The sequence below is a fragment of the Nicotiana tomentosiformis genome, chromosome 4 (assembly GCF_000390325.3).
Source record: "Nicotiana tomentosiformis chromosome 4, ASM39032v3, whole genome shotgun sequence".
In the NCBI taxonomy this organism is placed as follows: domain Eukaryota; kingdom Viridiplantae; phylum Streptophyta; class Magnoliopsida; order Solanales; family Solanaceae; genus Nicotiana; species Nicotiana tomentosiformis.
In genome coordinates, this window is record NC_090815.1 from 114,948,297 (window position 1) to 114,955,519 (window position 7,223).

Consider the following 7,223-nt stretch of genomic DNA (forward strand, 5'->3'; position numbering starts at 1 on the left):
CCGGGATTGGACGTGCACGGCCACGCACCTGGAGGTGTGCTCGCGCATATGGCCGCGCACTTTGGACAATGTCTTGCCTAACTTGCGCGCCCAGTGCGCGCTCGCGCACCTGGGTAGCGTCCTGCTCAATTCTTCATTTCTCCCGTTAAGTGCACTATATTCTGTTGATCCACGAACACGATCTCAACTTAATCCTTGGGCTTTTACTCAGACTTCAAAGTTCCAGAATAGCTTGAATTCATTCCAAAACATCTACATAGCTAGGAATCACTCCTACAAGGCATAAAACACACAATTAGTGCAAAACACTAGTGATTAAAGCTCAACTCAATCAAAGTATAGTAAATTAGAGTGCAATAGGTGACTAAAATATAAGATTATAGCTTACCATCATAAACCAATCTGACAACCGAAGTGAAATTACAAAACTAACACTAAGTAATACAATCAAAAAGCCAAAACAAGGCAGCAACAAGTAATAACAACAATCTAGGGATAAAACACGAAGGACACTAAGTGACGTATCGACGCTACTATGACAAATAAGGACAACACTCGGCTACCTAACCCTCTACCTTTATCTCAACCTCCACACCTTCTATCCATGGTCATGTCCTCAGTCAGCTGGAGCAATGCCATATCTCGCCTAATCATCTCTCTCCAATATTTTTTCAGCCTGCCTCTACCTCTTTGTTTGCCCTCCAACGCTAGCCTCTCACACCTCCTCATCGGGCATCAATGCCTCTCCTCTTAACATACTCGAACCATCTAAGTCTCACCTCCTACATCATATCCTCCACAGGGGCCACACCCACCTTGTCCCTAATAACTTCATTTCTAATTCTATCTTATCTGGTATGCCGGCACATCCATCTCAATATCCTCATTTCAGTCACCTTCATCTTCTGTACATGAAAGTTCTTGACTGGCCAACACTCCGTCCCATACAGAATAGACGATCTGACCACCGCTCTATAAAACGTATCTTTAAATTTTGGTGGCACATTCTTGTTACACAGAATACTGAAAGCAAGCCTCCTATCACGACCCAAAAATCCCTCCAAGGAAGTCATGATGGCACCTAGTATCTAAGACTAGGTAAGCCTAACATATACTAATCACTAGTGGAATTCAACTAAATTAACTACAATAATTTAAAAAGAAAATTCCGTAACAACATAGTCAAACCAACTTCAGTTACATAATCCCAAAACCGATAGTACAAGTCACAAGCCTTTCTAAGAGTAACTATAAATAAAGAGTAAGTCATTTTTCCGGAATAATAGGAGACAATGGAAATAAAATACAACACAAGGTGACTTCGGGCCCTGCGGACGTCGAACAAGTATACCTTGAAGTCTCCAGCAGCGCAGATATAAATCTTCAACCAATTCAATCATAAGTACCTGGATCTGCACCAAAATGTGCAGAAGCATAGCATGAGTATACCACATCGGTACCCAGTGAGTATCAAACCTAACATCTGTAGAGTAGTGACGAGGCCAGGTCAAGACACCTACCGGACATGAAAAGTTATGCAGGATATGACATAAAACTAATAAGGAAAGAATATCAATATAAGGCCAACAACAGAAAGATTTCAAATCACCATCAACATTGAAAATAAGGTGAGCACGGATGACAATGAGAATATCCAAGTAACTAAGCAACAACATAGTCAGGTACAAATAAAATATAAATGTGTTCAAGTAAGGTAAACCAATGACAACTTAATCAATTAAATCATTCCAAATGCACAAATTTCAATAAGAATTACCTCGAGTATCACATCTTGTAAATCTTATATTATAAATCACAACTTCCAAACCTCACACACATGTCAACTTGTGCCTATATTTTTCAAATCACTTTCGCACGATAAAATTCACGTGCTACCATGTACCTTGTACCCGTATCAAATACTACTTTTAAATATCCAGGAAATTTAATCTCATTCATTAAAGCATAAAAACAAACAGGTATAAAGTAGGAAATCAATTGAGAAGAATGAGTTTATTTTAGAAATCATTTGGATCAAGGAAATAATATTTTCAATTAAAATAAAGCACCGGATAACCACTGGATTAAATTTAGAGTTTGTTAAATAAAAACATAACAATGATCCATATGTAAATAAAATCATCAGATAGGATGAGGAGTTTAATTTGGGAAATCAATTAAAGTGAAATGCGTCAACTGTTAAGAATAGTAAAGTACGTTAAAAATTCTTTAACTTAAAAACCAATGTGTTACCAATAATTCAATCCTCGAAATCAATAAATCCAAAAATATCCGTCCTCAGAATTTTATATAATAAATACTGGAAGCTTACACAATACAACAGTGAATACAACATACACAATCCATTGCGGCGCACAACCCGATCCAAAATATAAAGTTTAAACAAATCTGTTGCAGTACGCAACCCGACCCCTCCATATAATCACCGATCCCTCCATATAATTATCTGTCAATATCATAATCCATCCTTATTCCACCATTCCATCATTTTCATTATTGTTGCGGCGTGCAACCCAATCTTACATATATTATCATTTTTATTACTGTTGCGGCGTGCAACCCGATCCCATACAGATCATCATTTTCATTATTGTTGCGGCGTACAACCTGATCCCACATATATTATCATTTTCAATACTGTTGCGGCGTGCAACCCGCTCACCAAGCAACATAATTTAAGCAAATAATTTACAACCAACTACGGCGTATCACAAAATCAAAAGGAATAACAAGGCTACACAAAGAAGTCACAACTGATGAGAAAGTTATACGATAACTCACGAAATCATTAGCAAGGAATGACAATCCATAAATCAAGACACAATTTCTGAGAATCAATTAACAGTTAAGGCATGTAGCAGATAACACATGAATTCAACAAATAATTAAAATCATCAATTAACAAATAAGGATGAACTTCACCATGAAAGATGGAACATGTACTAATAACTTCAAGTAAAGCACGTAAGGGCAATCCTAACGACAAAAAATATAACATGAAACGATAAGTACAATTAATTGTATGAAAGAAGCCTAACGGTCTTATCCGGTCACATACCACATATAAGTAAGTGTACACACTCGTCATCTTGTGTACACGCTTTTCGCATAATTCAAACAATATCATCAATTCAAAGCCTAAGGGGTAATTTTCCCAACACAAAGTTAGGCAAGATACTTACCTTTATGAAGTTAGGCCGATACTCTAAATTGGCCTTCTCGCGTGAAACGGCCTCCGGATAGCTCAAATCTAACCAAAATAATTTCATAAAATAAATAAAATTCATAGGAAATAATTCCGGATAATAAACGTCGACTTTTAATTTTACACTAAAAAGTCAACCCGGGGCTCGCATCTTGGAATCCGATAAATTTTTACGAAATTCGAACACCCACTCCGATACGAGTTCAACCGTATCAAAACTATCAAATTCCGATATCAAATCACCCTTCAAATCTTCATTATACATTTTTGAAAGATTTTCCAAAATTTTGTTTTCTTCCATCCGATTCACAAATTTAATGACATAAATACGTATAAAGTCATGAAATACAATCCCTTTCAGTTAAGGAACACTTACCAAAATTAAACTCGTGAAGAATCCCTCCAGAATCGCCCAAAATCGAAGTTTAAAACTCCAAAAATGAGTAAATATGGCAACCTCTAATCCTTAAATGTTTCTGCCCAGTTTTTGTACCTGCGGACAATTAGCTGCTTCTGCGGCGTCGCTTATGCCACATAATTGTCGTTGATGCGAAACAATTGTCGCTTCTGCGGAATCCACTGCCCAGTTGAGTTCTCGCACCTGTAGAAAGAATTTCGCTTATGCGCAATCACAGGTGCGACCAGAAATTGTGCTTCTACACTTGCTTCGTTTTTGCATCCCCAGGCACCGCATCCATGATCACGCAGGTGCAGAAAATACTTCCCACCTGCGACCATTGTCCAACCTTTCCATTTTCACTTCTGCGATCACTGTCTCTCCTATGCGGTCTCGCACCTACGGCCAAATCCATCGCAGGCGCGATGGCACCAGTCCAGAATTCCTCATAATTTTCCTAAGTCCAAAATTTGATTTGTTAACCATCTGGAATCCACTCGAGGCCCCCGGGACCTCAAACCAAATGTACCAACACGTCCTAAAACACAACACGAATTTATTCGAGGCTTCGAATCACATCAAACAACGTCAAAATTATGAATTGCACCTCGAATGGAACTTATGAATTTTCAAATCTTCCAACTTCTATAATTTGCGCCAAAACATATCAAATCAATCCAGAATGACTTCAAATTTTGTGCATAAGTCATAAATGACATAATAGAGCTAGTCAAATTTCTGGAATAGAAATCCGAGCCTGATATCAACAAAGTCAACTCCTGATCAAACTTATGAATATTTCAAAACTCCAACTTTCTGATATTTTTTGACAAAATACTTCAAATTATTCTACAGACATCCAAATTCAAATCGGGACACACGTCTAAGTTTATAATCACCATACGAAGTTATTGGAACCACTAAAACTCCATTTCGGAGTCATTTACACAAAAGTCAAACTCTGTTCAACTCTTTTCACTTAAACTTTTAAAACAAGAATTGTTCATCAAAATTGATCTCAAATCATCCGAAAACCAAACTCGACCACACACGCAAGTCATAATACATTATACAAAGCTGCTTGAGGTCTTAAGCCACCGAACGAAATGCAAATTTCTAAAACTACCGGTTCGGTCGTTACATTCTCCCCCACTTAAACATACGTTCGTCCTCGAACGTGCCACGTGTCGTTCCAATGCCGTCGAATCACTGTGTAACCTTACCATGCACATACCCAGGGGTGATCTCACGTAACCCTAACTCATGTAAGCCTGACCACACGATATAACTGATGATCATTATTTTGACTTTAGCCCATAAACCTTGGAACCAAGTTCCCAACATCCGAAATTCCTTACAACACTCGAAATTCCCTCCTATGAAAAGCTTCTCAGTATGCGGTATGCCATCCACAACCTCATCCAAGTCATCCCAGAAGCGTCTTTTAACCTCCTCGTCCAAGCCCAATTGGGGTGCGTACCCACTAATCATGTTTAAAGTAAAAAACCCAACGACTAGCTTAATGCTCATCAGTCTGTCACTCACCCTCCTAACCTCCACCACTAGCTCTTGAAAGTCCCTATCAACCAAAATGCCTACTCCGTTCTTGCCCCTCACGTGTTCAGAGTACCATAGTTTAAACCCGTCTACATCCCTTGCATTATCTCCTTTCCATCCAGTCTCCTAGAGACAAGCTATATTGATCTTTCTCTTATGGAGAATCTTTGTTAACTCTATATTGACTTCCCCATCAAGGTCACTATGTTCCAGGACCCAACTCTCAGCCTGAATGCACCCTTACCACCCCTACCCCCATGAGGACCCTCCCGAAAACATGACCTTACCCTACCATTGTTCAATATAGCCATTATAATCAAGACACACTAAGACTTCGAGAATACAGTACGAAACTATAAAGCACAAAAATAGGGAAAATCACAGGTACTAAGAAAGATAATAGCTGCAAGATAAGTAAAAATAAGAACCCTAAACGATGCTAATAGGCCCAAAAGCAAATACAAGTGGTCTAAGCAATACGAATGAATGAACAAACAAATGATCTAAACAAATAAACCACGGATAAAGCACAATAATTGATAGAGAATACCCTAAGAGCAAAGAACAAATTTAAACAAAATCTAACGAAACAGAGTTTAACCAAACAAGAATGTAGAACCTGGTTAAAGATCTGCCCGGAGTTGCTGGGTGACGACTTAAGAGGCTTGAAGACATGTCTGATGGTTCCCACATGCCGGCAACTAATCCAGATCTCGTCGGAATTGAGCTGCCTTGTTTCACACCTGAAAAAGAGAAAGAAGCGCCAATAATGAAAAGTGCTATTGATTTTTTTCAATTTAGACAGCTTACATGCTTTTCACGTGCTAATTTGCGCCACTTATGTGCTTCCTATGCAAATTATGTAAAATATAACGGTTATGTGTTTAAACAAAATAGAAACCAAAGTGTTCATTGTGGATAAACGTAATGACTAAAATTGTTTAAGTGTATGTTTTAATTTTTAAAGGATAATTTAAGGCCAATCCCAAACACAAAATTGTTTGTCATTTTCTCTATTTTTCTGCTAATGTGACAAGGGAACATTTTATTTGAGAAGATAACAGCTAAATCTAGCATGTGACACCTTTTAAGTGGACGTCCGTAATATGGTTGTACTTTATAAATTCTGGGTCTATGCCTTGGGTTGTTGTATGATGTCAGTGACTTGTCTCTTGGCTACAAATTAGTCCAGTGTACCTTTGTTTATTCTGGACCTTAAACATTAGATTTTTCATTTTTGAAAGCTGGACAAGGAGTAAGTCAAGAATTTTGTCTTTTACTTTTAGGACAGTTCAACTGTTACTTTCTTTGAATAATTGAATCTTAAGATTAGAAATCTATTTTAAGAACTTCTAAATTTATCTTTATGACATTCTACTGTAATAAACATTATATCTGAATTCACATTTTATAAGCACAATGACTTCAGAACTCACAACATTAGAGATTGAAACAATTAAATTTAAATTCTGAATTCGCATTTAACTCAATCATCTTTCATCAGTGAGCAGTGACGAAATCAGAAATTTTTTCAAGGGTGTTCAAACTAAAAGTAGTAAAAAAAAATTCCGACAAAGGGTATTCAATATATGTAATATACCTCAAAAACTTGATATTCTATCTATATACATAGTATAATTTTCCGACAAAGGATGGTCAATTACCAAAGCGTAGCTTCGCTCGTGTCAGTGAGAGAAAGAAAGTAAACAGTAAATAAGAAATAACAACATCAAAAACAACAACAATAATAACAATAACAACAACATATCTAATGTGATTTCACATGTAACGTCGAGGACGGTAAAGTATCCGTAAATTTTACCCCTATCTTAGATGAGGAATATAAAAAAAAAACAAATACTCCTAAATATTAGTGTGGAAAGATAGAGCCAAATACTACAAATCTTTTTGTGACTCATTGATGTAGATAATGCATAAAGACCACGAGGTGTGTGCTGTCATTTATCAATACCAACTATATTGTCTACATCCAGCAGCTTCCTCATAAATTAGCATTGCATTCACTCTTTCTCACACCAAACA

The 7,223-nt window shown here is 37.2% G+C and overlaps 1 long non-coding RNA gene across 1 annotated transcript; it reads right to left on the reverse strand.

The window, feature by feature from the left end:
* Positions 1-293: 293 nt before the first annotated feature.
* Positions 294-6,154, reverse strand: LOC104093743 (uncharacterized). Its single transcript, XR_685709.4, has 3 exons — positions 5,991-6,154; positions 5,800-5,923; positions 294-1,412 (listed from the first exon to the last, which is right to left on the reverse strand). It is a non-coding gene; the product is annotated as an uncharacterized lncRNA (long non-coding RNA).
* Positions 6,155-7,223: the final 1,069 nt, after the last annotated feature.